Below are 13738 nucleotides of genomic sequence, written 5' to 3'. Positions count from 1 at the left end.
CTTAAAGTTGGAAGGGTTCTGACTTTGTTTTCTAGACCAGGGATTGGTAAACTGTGGCTGGTGAGCCAAATCCAGCTTGTGTGGCCTCTATGAGGTAAGAATGTTTTCACAAATGAACATTTACAACTGACTTCATAATAGGGACACTGTCTTTGACCCTAATTAAGCAAAATGTTATCCTCTAGAAAAGAATTGTATTCTTATCATTAATAGACCTGTATTACAAAAAATATATTTAATTATTATTATATTTTACATTTTGTTAATAAAATAAGTGTGATTTATGTTAAATAATTTTATTTGAAATTAAAAATTTTAAATTAACTATTTTTAAATTAAATAATTTTATTTAAAAAATATAATGTGATTTGTTTTCTTACTTGTTATATAAGTACCAATATGATATAGCATTCCTGATTTTTGCCTCTTGACCCACAAAGCCTAAAATATTTATGATCTGGTTCTTTATAGAAAATGTTTGCCCAACCCTGTTCTAGATGAAGAACCTAAAGTCCAGAAAAGCTGAATAATGTTCCCAAGGTATTGGTTAGACCCCTTTCAACTCTGGGTCAGAATATTCTAAAATTGTATGGGCTCTGGAATGTCTGGTTTGTTTCCTAACTCCACTTTTTACTAGCATGTGTATCTTCAGCAAGTTACTTAACTTCTCTTTGCCTCCGTTTCCTTATCTGTAATATTGTGTTGTGATCATTACATGAGAGAATGTATGTGAAATGATTGCAATAGTGCCTTGCACATAGCTATTGCTCAATAATTGTTATTGTGACAATTAGCGTCAATGTATTTCATTAGTTCGAGATCCTTAAGAGAAGGGACTAGTCCACATCTGATCCTGTGTTTCATTTTCTTATCCTAGGACTGAGGGTATTCCATCTCCTATATGGGGAAGAATTGGCATTTATTCACATTCTCATTCTTGCAGCATGATTTGTTCATCCTTTAACAGAGCTCCACGAATTAATCTAAAAAATTATGAACTTATAAAACACAAACATGCATACATAATTGATAGGATTGTTGGGAAAACTTAAACACGGAGCAGTTAAATGGTAGCTACACAGCACACTGCCCTGAGTCCAGCAGATGAGAGTGAGACTTTTCTGTTCTCTCATCCTGCTTGTCCTAAGAACATTTTCACCATATTTAAGACTACTTGAACTGATCACATTTCTTTCAGTGATGGGGCAGATGGTTGGCTGCTGTTGTTCTTTTCTTTTTCTTTTTTTTTTTTTTAATAATCATATTTAATTGTATTCTGTGCTGTGGTGAAGTGTTGTGTTTCTATTCATTTTTTTTTCTATGCTATTCACATAAAACATTATTTGCCCAGCTTATTGAAGCTTTTCATCTACTGCTTAGACTACAAAGCCATGATGCTGAACTAGATGAAATCCAGTGAGATAAATGCCCTATGTATTGGATCATTTAGTGTTTTACCCTGTTAGTCCCTTAGCCTGTGGCAGCTCTAGTTAAGTATATTTTTTCATGCAAAGGAAAAAAAAAGGCAGTTTTCTTCCTCCCTAAGGTTGAAATGAAGGAGGACCACATGTTGTCTGCTTTAATAATTCTAGAGTTTTGGTTTCTAAGGCAGGCTGCACTTTGTGGATGACACTTTTTGTGTGGGGCAGGGGTGTGTGTGTGGAATATTTGTTATAAGGTATAGGCTATAGCTTGAATTTAAAGAAGCACACACAAAAAAAGACCAACTGAAACCTTCACTTATTAAAATGATAAGAATTGGCATTGCCTATAATTGCTTCCTCTGACTCCTGTGTTGTTCGTTCAATTTACCAGTCCAAACAAGATGTTACTTTTCTTGGGCCTGTAGATACAATCTTGCAAGGAGAGCATATTTTTTTTTTCTGTTTCACACATCGTCACCATCATCTTCTTGAGGTTGCTGTCATTTATAATAAAAGATATACTTTAACAGGAAAAAGAAACACTGAGGTAGGAAAAATGCTGCCATATTTAGTCTTAAAGAAATTAAGAAAACAAATGTATTTGTACTTGATGTATCCATAATTAGGTAGGTAGTTCAAAGACAAGATTTTGAATACCAAACAGTGTGTATAAGACCCACATATGGAAATCTACTCTGTACATAAGCAAGACCAAATCAGAAGAAATCCAAGGTCAATGAAAACCACTAGCACTTTATATTTGCCCCAATATAGTGCTGCCATATTTCTGGAATGAGTTAAAGTATAAATAGCTTACAGTATGTTTTCCCATAATATCCAGTTGTTCACCTAACATAGCATGTATCATATTGTAATTATTAATTTAATTATCTGAATCTACTTCTTGGGCAGAATCTACTTTGGTCTTAACCACAATATCCAATGTACTCAGCACAGTTCAAAACCTGATAGACCATAGGTCCTCACATAAGATTGAAAGAATGAATGCATGTATTCATCAATGTATGACTCTTCTAAGGGGCATTGTAATTATTTTATTTATCAGATTGATTGCCATTACAGAGATGTATGCATCAACTACTAGCCAGATTTTCATATATATTGGTACTTTGACTTGGGCACACCTTTGATGTTTATGTCATTCATTCACAGATATTTTCATGTGTATCTGTGCATCATTTGGTTTCCAGATTAAGTGTACAATGCTCTACTTTCATAGATTTAGATTAATTATTATAATTAAGACTGAGTTCAAATACTGCCCCCTCTACTAAAATTATCTTGATCCTACCAGCTATCAGTAGTTACTTATTCTCTGATGTACTACAGCACATTATCTGGGACTCTTATTAAATTTACTTTTAGATATTTGCCATGGTTTGTTGGTCTGATTATATTTGTACCCCGTGTTGCACTTAGTTCCTCTGCCTGTTGTAAATTGCCACGTAGTAGATGCTCAAATATTTGTGAAAAACTTTTTAAGTTTATTTATTTATTTTGAGAGAGAAAGAGAGAGAGAGAGAGAGAGAACGAGCAGGGGATGGTCAGAGAGAGACGGAGAGAGAGAACTCCTAAGCAGGGTCTGTGCTGTCAGCAGAGAGCCCAACATGGGGCTCAATCCATGAAACTGTGAGATCATGACCTGAACTGACATCAAGAGTCGGACACTTAACCAACTGAGCCACCCAGGTACCCCAAATATTTGTGAAATTTTTAAAAAAGAAAGCTATGGTAAAAAAACAAAAACAAAAAAAAACCTTATAAAACTTAATAGAACTTTAAAGTTCAAATATATATATTTTTAATGTTTATTTACTTTTGAGACAGACAGAGAGAGAGAGAGAGAGATAGACAGGGTGTGAGCAAGGAAGGGGCAGAGAGAGGGAAACACAGAATCCGAAGCAGGCCTCAGGCTCTGAGCTGTCAGCACAGAGCCCAACATGGGGCTTGAAGCCACAGACTTCGAGATCATGACATGAGCCAAAGCCAGACGCTCAACTGAACCACCCAGGCGCTCCATAACTTGAAGTGTATTTTATTCTTACTGAAAGCATTTGTCTCCAGCACAGAGGTCAGAGATCCATAACAGCCGTCATTTCTGCCTCAACACTTCCCTCCATTGAGGAGTACCTGTGAGAGCCTTACCTCTCCCTTTGGGGACTGCTAACTAGCCTCCCCTATTGTAGTATTAACTAGTCAAGTAACTTGCTAAGTCATTCATTCAGTTAATATTTTACTAAGTAACTATTGAACATAAATGAATGGAACGATTTTTGTCAAGTAGATCACTGTATAATCAAAGAAAAAAAAGTAAACAGCTAATTACACAGTAGAAGGTTAATTGCTTTGAGACATGCATAAGATGCTATGGGGTCCTATAAGTGGGGCATTTGCTTGCCAGAGAGTCAGCACCTTCACTTGCCTCTGAGAGTGTTCTCTCATGCTCCCACAACATCAGAGGATATGTGCATCCTGCTAAACCTCCCCTGCTCCCTCATTTTCTCCTTTGCTTTTTAAGAATCACCTCTCGGTTGCTTCAAGCCAGAACCGAGTGGAGCCTTTTAGCTTATTCCTTTCAAAAGGATGATAATCCCTGTCTCAAACACATCTAAGCAAACTAAACTGAGGCTTTTCCTCATACTATTTCATTATTCATACTGAAATGGAATATTGGCATAAATTAAGTTAGGCAACACATTGAAACACAGAATACTTAAGCAAGTCTCATTAATGAGAATACTCTTACCCCCTGAAAATGTTTAACAGCCTTGTGTGCATTATTAGTAACAGCTATTTATTGAGTAATTAGTATATGCCAGTCCCTGTTCTAAGATATTTATATGTAAAGATCTATGATTCCATCCTCACTACAGCTTTTTTAGTAGTTGCCATTGTTATTCTAATTTTACTGATGAGAAAACTGAGGCACAGAGGAGGAAATTTGCTCAAGGTCAAGTAGATGATAAAGCCAAAATTCAGTCTCAGGAAGTCTGGTTCCAGAGTTTTCACTTTTAACAAGTTTACATTCTCCTTAGTAGCAAGTAGCCAAATTAAAATTTATCGTTATACAACACTAAAAAGTATTCACATTTTCTCTGGTTATGGGTTAATATAATATTTATTTTAAAATAAATTTTAACCATGGTCATTGTGTTTCCCTTCAATTTGCATGTGCTGGGGAAGTGAGTGGTGATATGCAGTATAATGAGTTGACAGTGACCATGTTAGAAATATAGATCCTGCTTGTTTATTTTTGACAAGTCATGTGATTCTCGAGGGATAAACCTGTTTAAACTGTTTATATGTTAATAATCTAAGCAATTCTTTAAAAAATGGATGCTACCATCTTTGTAATATTTAAACCAGTCTCTGGCAAAGAACTGGATACACATTAGAGAATGAATCTCTGCTTAGTGCCCTACTCCATGAAAAATCCCTTCTCTTTTCTTTTTCCTCTCTCCTTCATTAACCTTCTCCCGTTCAGTCTTTTTCTGCTTCTGTCTTCATGTAACAGCCATTTTGTCTCAACACAAATCCTCAAGTAGGCTTTATTAAAACATTCACATATTGTTTCTTCATCTGTAAAATGAGGCATTGGATTAGATGATCTTAAAGTTCCCTATGGGAAGACTGATCTATCTATATATTTGATGATGATCTCATTTTATTAAGAAAAAAATATAGTAATCTATAACCAAGACACATTATGACAGTCATTGATGTAGAACATTTTTACCCAGAATTTAAAGTCTGATTTTATTCATTATGGATTTTTTAAAATTCACTAAACAGCTTCAAAGAAAAAAAATATTAGCTTTACTTTTTTTTGTGTGTGCATAATTTGCCTATGTAAAAGGGGCTGTATAAATCTACCCAATTTGAAGATCTAAGTGCATAATCAAGGGGGTGTTTATTGGAAAATTTATACTAAGTAACTGATACCTTGGGAGTTTGATTAATTCAGTTCCCAAGAACATGATGACTAAAATGCTAGAGACAAGTCCTTATCCTTTTAAAAGTTACCCAAGTACATCTTATATCTTCCCAAATGTCCTTGACTCTTGATTTTTAAAGCTCTATTCATCTCAACCTCTTCCCTACTGTAGCAAACTGCATCACACTAAACTCATTCTCCTGTATTTGTTATGACACAGTATATTTGTTATGGAGCAGTGTAGATTATTAGCTTTCAGTATTATAATAAATGCTAAGGGAGTTAAGGTACTTTTGTATTAGGATTTTAAAAAATCCTTACATGTTTTATCTCTTCAGCGCTCAGTATTTTATTATAAAGTTTGCAAAGTCAAATGGGCCAATCCCCATTGATCCTGGCTACCCATTCTCCTGTACCTTGGGTTATATGATAGCAGTTATTCCGTAAGAATTTACCAGATGTTGTAGAGCTAAGGGTAGCTAGTTAAAAAGAAAACATTCCCTGCTCTTTAGGAGCTTATAGAAATAGGTGGGATGCTGATAAATGAGAATGTTAACAACTGCCTTCTGGGTTGTTGGAAGGGTTAATAAGTGAGTAAAGAGTAACTGTAATTATATGGTACTATGAAAACCTGCAGCACACTCAAAGCAAAGATATGCATTCTGTTCTTCCGAAGATAAGGTGTACATAGTGTTAAAGCAAATAAAACAATGAGACATGGGAGTATGAAGGTAGAATTTATATTGATTGCTCTCCATTCCAGATAGTGAAACATTGAAGTCCTGAGACCTTGAACTGCCTCGGGTCAGGACACAGCTAGTAGTGGTAGGAAATGGAAAAACACAATATATTGGGATTCTCATTATTCATGCTTCCCCCAAATGTATGTGTTTTTTGTTTGTTCGTTTGTTTGTTTGTTTGTTTGTTTGTTTTGGGGGTTTTGTGTGTGTGTGTGTGTGTGTGTGTGTGTGTGTGTGTGTGTTGTTTTTTTGCCTCCTGGTAGTTTGAATGTCTTGGGATATATTTCTTCAGTGCAATAGTTGTATTAATCATCAGATTATCATTTGCTTATTTTGTTAAAAAATAGAGTTCCTTCTGGTTTTAAACCCACTGTCAAATGAATGTTCTGTGGTAACAATATGAAAATAGCAAAAAATAACCATCTTTTACATGTTCTGTCTTTGGAGTGTTATCCTCAAAAGGAGAACTCAATCTCTATTTGCTTTTCAAAGGTACTGGAGAATAGAGTCGCATTTCTACCTAATTTTCTCAGCTCTTCTGATTTTCTGATTGATCTAGAATCTCTTTTGGCCCTCCAGAACTTTATTTCTTCATCTATATCAGTGACCTAGTCTACAGATCATGTCATGTTGATTATGAAGATTAATAGTTTGGTTGTTGAAAAGCCCAATAGCTGAAAAGAATTACAGGAATTGAGGAGTCTTCCTTGGTCCTTTTTAATGATGCAGCTGCTATAGATTTTTTATCATGAGCTGGAGAAAGTAATAAGCTGGGTGATTTGGTCACACAATAATCATTTTGTTCTTGGGCTTTTCTAGACTTCAGTTATTGTTTTAATACATGTATTTAAAAATTCTTGAGTTTAGGTATCAAGAATTTTGGTTTATCTTTTGGTTAATCTTCAAAAATCTGTTGTCTTTTGAATAACTAAAGGAAAGTTACCTCAAGTGCTGGCGGAGGATCTTTACCTTTTATAGCATAGTGTATATGCACCAAATATCATATAAGCATGCCAAATCAATGGTCACTAAAATTCACTCTACTGATGATTTAGGGAGAAAAATGACTAGTAATACATTATATATAAACATTTATTTTAAAGGGAAAGTATGATAGACTTGTCCTTCTTCATAAAATATGCAAATTTGTATTAGAAAGAGTATTTGCATTCAGAATCCATACAACCTGTTAAATGCCCTCATGTACTCTCTTTGCCCTATTTATTTTCACTCATGACTTGCTGTAGATCAAAAATTCTCTTAAGAAGTCTAGCATCTCCAGGATGTGTGGATGACTCATTTGGTTAAGTGTCTGACTTTGGCTCAGGTCATGACCTTGCTGTTTGTGAGTTCAAGCCCCACATCAGGCTCTGTGCTGACAGCTCAGAGCCTGGAGCCTGCTGTTGATTCTGTTTCTCCCTCTCTCTCTCTCTCTCTGCTCTCCCCCACTTATGCTCACTGTCTCTCTCAAAAATAGATAAATAAACTTAAAAAAAAAGAAGTCTAGCATCTCCATAAAGAATTTTGACATAAAGTCTTGGGATCCTATTTTCCACTCCTCCTTGGACCTTTGGTGATTTCAGGAATGTGCCCAACAGTGGGGTCTTAAAGTTACCCTCTGTATTAGTTTGTTCATGGCTACTTTAACAAATTACTTACAAAGTTGGTGACTTAAAACATCAGAAATATATTCTCTGAAATTCTGGACCAGAAGTCCAAACTTAGTATTGCTGGGCTGAAATCAAGATGCATTTCTTCTGGAGGCTGTAGGGAAAATGCATAACCTTGTCTTTTTTAGCTTCTGGTGACTGCCATCATTTCTTGGCTTGTGGCTGCATCCCTTCAGTCTCTGCTTCCACGGTCATCTTGACTTGTCTTCTTGTGTCGGTATGAAGTCTCCCTCTTATAAGGTTACGTGTGATTGCATTTAGGGCCCATCTAGATAATTTCTCCATCGCAAAATCCTTAATTACATCTGCAAAGTTCTATTTTTCTATATAAGGTTAACAGTCATAGGTTTCAGGGAGAGTATGTGGGTACCATTGGGTGGGGGAGTGCACATCATCTTGTGTGCCTACTTTCCATCTCCTGCTTTGTCTCCCTTCTCATTTCTACCAGCATCCTTAGCCAGACCAAGAAAGTACAAGAGGTATCCAAAGACTTTACTTTCCTGGCCACCCATACTTTAGACTTTAGATGGAACAATTAGACAAGTAACATGATAGATCCAAGTATTAATACTTTATAGGATTGGATAAGACTAGGTCCATGAGCAGTGGTGTGCAGATTTGTATATTTTCTTTGGCCTGATTCACATAATTTCCATCTTAATCCAAAGGACACTTGCCTGAAGAGACCCAGTTCTGCCTTCCTCAGTGTTAACCTTCCTCCATCATTTTGCCTAAGGCAAGGACATCCCAACAGCTCAATCAAATGTCAATTCCCTGTCACACTCCATTCAGGAAAACTGTATGCTGTAGCAATGGGTCTTGAGTGTTTATTCTTATGCTACATAATGAAGAGGGACATTGCAGAAAGGTGGCTATGGGGAAAACATCTGGAAGAAATAAATTTCCTAGGATCAAAGGGCTCCGTGTGCAGCCCAGAGGGTCCTCAGGGTGCTCCTCAGAGCAAACAAACAATTCTCTTGATGAGTCACTGCAGTTTTTTTCTGCCAAAAGCCCACATGTGTTGCAAGATCTCAAGGAAAAGGGGTGGAGTAAGGAGAGAGAAGGAAAATTATAGAAGGCAATGCAAGTGATTTTTAAAAGAATTTAACCATATGAATGAAAGAAACCCTCAACACTGTATCACTTATTTTGCTGCAGAGTAAAATGAAGTATAACAAAATATTTTTTTAAACACACACAAAAAACCAGCAGGGCAAAAAAGGATGTTGGGGAAGAATACGGCACTCTGAAACAACATATTTTTTTGCTCTAATGCATGAAAACTGGCAGAGGAGGGTGAAGCCCAGGACTATGTCCCAAACCCTAGCCAGTGGCATTTTACTGAGAAAAAAAAGTTACTTATGAATCAGTACAGCCATGCTTTGTTCTGCATGAGTGTTTTAATAGAGCGAGTGTAATATAAGGATCAGGTGGGCTCGTGGGAATGGAACAAAAGGTTTTGTAAAATTAAAGCAAAATAATTATAGCTCTAGGTGCAAAGCGAGCATACTCCAGCAGTTGATAGCAAGGACCTGCTCAGAATGGAGAAGGGAGGGGGCATGCTGGAAGTTTTTTCCTTTTTTTTTATTCACTAACAAAGGCTTTTAATAGGTAACAGTTGTAAAGCGTCTTTGAAAGTAATTAATGCACCCACACAAAAATTTATTAAAATGAAAATTTAAGGAATTGTCTAAAGTGAATTAATTAACAAAAAAAGAACATCATGCCTTTCTTATTTTTTAAAGAAGGAGAGAAGGTTAAGCAAAGCAGATTTTTGTGAGATTGGATTTTAAAATGTTCCTGGTTTATTTAGTATCTGAATAGCCCTAAAAAAGAGAGAGAGAGAGAGAGAGAGAGAGAGAGAGAGAGAGAGATGGCAGGATTTATTATCCATCCCCTTTAGAAATACTAAATTGGGACAGACATAAAATGGGTATTAATTTGCTGTGTGTGAGGCTCAAAGTCCCTCAAAATTATGATATTTTCCGGTAAAATGACCAAAGTTTTTAAATAAGTTTTCAGAGGTCTGTAGGAAGCAGAATGTAGTGTTCACAAGAGGAGAAAGGTGAGTGTCTTTTTCTCCAGTGGCCTTTTCCATTCTGCACTGCTCTTAACCAGGCCATATCAAGACTATATCAAGTATAGTAGAACTATACTTCCTGTTATGGCCTCATGGAATACAAAAGAAAAGCTGCACAGTGTGTCATTAGTAATTTTTAGTGTATTTTCTGTCTCTACAGAAAAAACAATTAACTGCATTTATCCTGTTTCAACAAGAATTTTTAATCACTATATTTGTATTTCCTCCTATTTTCTTTGGTATTATTTCATACTGTGATATAATTATAAAGTAGGATATGTACAACCTGCTGAGAATTTACCCTTTACCATGAGAATCATTTCTAGTTGATTACAAAAGTATCCATTTTCAACATGTTGTTGTTATACCTCAAAGAGTTTTAGGTTATGAACTTGAGTAAATCTTCCAAAGTCAAGTTCTAAACCTTCCATGCTTAAAAAAATCATTGGAAGTTATTGCCTTTCTTCCAATATTGTTATATTCTGTTGAAGCCAGAATCTGGCTGTATAAAAATGTGAATAAGAAAGAAAATTAATTTTGGAAGTTACTTTGAAAAATAGCTCTGGTGATGCCATATAAAAATACATAATTGTAGGTTAGAAAATAATTTCCTTTAAAGATACGGTTTTAAGACAACTCATACAGCACACCCTAGTATACATATGATCTTTGAATTTTAGGTATGTTTGCTTGGATTTCCTTTGCCTTCTTTTAAGTGTCTCTTAAATGACCATTATCATCATGTCTTTATAAACCTGTGACTATTCTAAGATTTTTCTTTTTCTTTTTCAGGACAGGGAATTTAATTGGTGTGAGTAATGTTACATTAGTAGGATAGTATTCTTGCCTGTGAGGAAAAAGCATATTTGTGAAGCTTCTTGGTGAGGACACTGCACTAAGCAGATAGACAGTCTTATGATCTTTGTCCTTCAGTCCTGTGTCATTTCACTTTCTCTAGGGATATGACTATAAAAAAGAAAATCAAGGGAAAAAATGTGTTTGTAGTATACCAAGAACCTACTATGTTCATAATAGTGGTTCCTATTCCAGCTCTTCACCATATAATTTTAAACTATTATATCTATTGGCCATAGAATTGGAATGGTATATTACTTGTCTTTTGCCTCTATAACAAATGACCACGAATTTAGCAGCTGATAACACCACAAATTTATTATTTCATAGTTCTGTGGATCAGACTTTTGGGTTGGCTCAACAGATTTCTCTCCTCCAGTTTTCACAAGATGAAAATTAGGTGTCAGATGGCTGGTTTCTTAACTGGAAGCTCTGGGAAGAATCTGCTTCCAAGCTTATTCCATTCCTTGTGGTAGTGGAACTATGGTGCCCATCTCTTTATGACCTGAGGAGGACATTCTTAGCCTTTTGCACACAGGTCCCTGCATCTCAGTGCCAGCAAGAGTGCCTCAAATCATTATCACACTTGGAATATCTCTGACTTCCCCTTTACCTCATCTTTTTTTTCAAGTTCCAGCCAGAAAAAATATTCTCTGCTTGTAAGGTAATTAGATTGGACTCATCTGGATTACCTAGGATATTATCCCTATTTTAAGGTCCACGATCTTAATTATATCTACACAGTCCCTTTTCCATGTAGCATAACATTTTTCCATGTTCTGGAGGTTCTGGATATTAGAGCATGGGCACTTTTGGGGTGCAATTATTTAGCCTACTATAGATGAATTCTAGAGGAATAGATCACCTCTATTATATATTTCTAGATTATTCTGAGTATTCTTTTTTGATCTAGAAGTAGAAGAAAAGACTTGATATGAATACTTACAAAATCTTTCAGTACATTTTCTCCTAACAAACATTGATCCTTATATATCTCATTGAATTTGGTTAAAGTTTTGTTTTGTTTTTTTTTGTTTTTTCTCACCTGATACATAGAATAATGAGGGCACAGGAAACCAAGCTGATCATTAGGACCTGAGCTAGACTGGAGGTTTTTTTGGCTTATGGTCCAGGTTTTATTCATCAACACTCTTTTATTCTCCATGGTAGAACCATAGTGGTAGTCCAGCTGGGAAAGGGTAGCCAAAAGAAGTCAAGATTGAGTGAACCAGAAATGGGGTTGCTGAAATATTAGTAAAGATGATTTACCTGGAGGGCTGGGATACATGCAGTTATAACTTGCCATTAAATAAGAAAATATCAAGTCTCTCCCTGGTATCTAAGAATGTGTGCTCTGGTAAGTGTAGGCATGGCACAAGGCAAAGTGAAATTAATCAGATAGATGGCAGCATTTCAATTCAGGGGTTGGCAGGTTGGGCTAAGGACACAGTAGTAGGAATCCAAGTTGAATAAGGACCCCAGTTTATAGCTGGAATTAAAGAGGAAGGTTCTAGCACCCCAGGGAAAAGGAACCAGAAATAAATCTTTTGGTAAGGTTGAAGGAAGGGCTAAAAAGATCAAAAGGAAACAAGGTCAAGGGAGATAAGGGAGAGTAACTGGAGATAAGGTTCATCTACACTTCACAGTTTTGCTCCAGGTGGGTTCTGAATTCTAGGATGTAAGAAAGATGTATAAATTGTTTGTCAATATGTGCCACCACTGAATGCAAGATTAATAATAATGAAATGCAAGTTTAACTTGATAGTATTGTTTTCTAATAGGATGAATAAATAAATACACATTAGTTTCCACACACATATGCATGGACGCACACATACACATGTCAGTTGTAGAGACTTTCCATAATATATTCAATATACATTTAAATATATCTACCTGCACCTCTAAAACAGCTAATATACTTTCTGTTTCACTCTACTGCATCCACCAAATCCTGGTGTGGGACACAAATGTCATGGATATGAACTCATTTGAGGGTATAAAGCATTTTCCTCATTTTCAAAGTAAGGCGACATTAAGTTCCTAACACATAAGTTATGTGTAATGAACATATCTTGAGTGAAATATAGGACAGCAGAAAAATCCAAATACTGGGGTTGTAAGTCTTTGCTTTGCCACATGTTACATATATGATATTAAACATGTCATTTAATCATTTATAACCTCAGTTTCCTCACTTATAAGATAAAGATAACTCTCCTATTTACTTTCCAGTGTTGGTACTCAAGTCAGATGAGTTAAAGATACCCTAAGGCATTTAAAGATTATGAAATACTATGAAAATTATTATGTTTTAAACAAATGTAAACAATCCTCACTATTACAGTTATGGCATGGTCTTTGTCTTCAAATATGTACAGTCTAATTAAAATGTTAAAATTAGTTTATTATTCCTTTTTTTTTCATTTTCATTACCAGGTCTTCTTCATGTCATTTCTTATGTGTCTGATGAGTTGCTATTCCCAATATTAAGTAGCACTGGTTTTCAATGCTATTGTATATGTTAGAGCTAATATTCAAAATCAGAACAGTATTACATGTCAGTGCATTACCGAAGGCAATTAACAGGAGGAATGTAAAATTAGTGATTAAAAATATACAGAATGACTATAACATTATAGATGTTTCTCTATATTTATCTTTATTTTTGTTAAATAGTCCATTACTGCAGTCATAATTTTCTCTGTTCTAAGTTCCAAAAATAATGAAAACAATCAAAAGCTTAAAAGTTGACTTGGGGACAAGGGACATCTTTTTTATGGATGTGTTCATTGGTTGGTTTGGTTCATTTTATTTCTCATTTCTCCATGTCCCTATCCTCACCTATTTATTTTGGCTTGGTCCTGATTCTAGAGCTAACAGATCTTTACATTGAAGTAATGGATGATTGGAGTGCAGGGATCAGTTCAGAATTTATATGAACCCTTTGAAAATGTATGCAAATGTACTTTATAAGTATGTATATGAATATGCTTATGTATACTTTATATGCA

At 35.4% G+C, this 13738-nt stretch overlaps 1 protein-coding gene across 50 annotated transcripts in view; it reads left to right on the top strand.

Moving 5' to 3' along the window:
- The window catches only part of ZBTB20 (zinc finger and BTB domain containing 20), a 769297-nt gene that overhangs the window by 324648 nt on the left and 430911 nt on the right, over window positions 1–13738 (top strand). Inside the window, exon 8 of one of the 50 annotated variants that reach the window (XR_007457486.1) lies at window positions 10662–10948. The exons of the other annotated variants lie outside the window; for them this stretch is intronic. The gene's annotated coding sequence lies outside the window, so the exon portion shown is untranslated. Of the gene's footprint in view, window positions 1–10661; window positions 10949–13738 lie in introns of those variants that run through there. 50 annotated transcript variants of the gene reach the window in all.

The sequence above is a fragment of the Panthera uncia genome, chromosome C2 (genome assembly GCF_023721935.1).
Source record: "Panthera uncia isolate 11264 chromosome C2, Puncia_PCG_1.0, whole genome shotgun sequence".
NCBI classification, from domain to species: domain Eukaryota; kingdom Metazoa; phylum Chordata; class Mammalia; order Carnivora; family Felidae; genus Panthera; species Panthera uncia.
The sequence above is the reverse complement of the archived record's forward strand: the minus strand, read 5'-3'. Positions and strand labels throughout refer to the sequence as shown.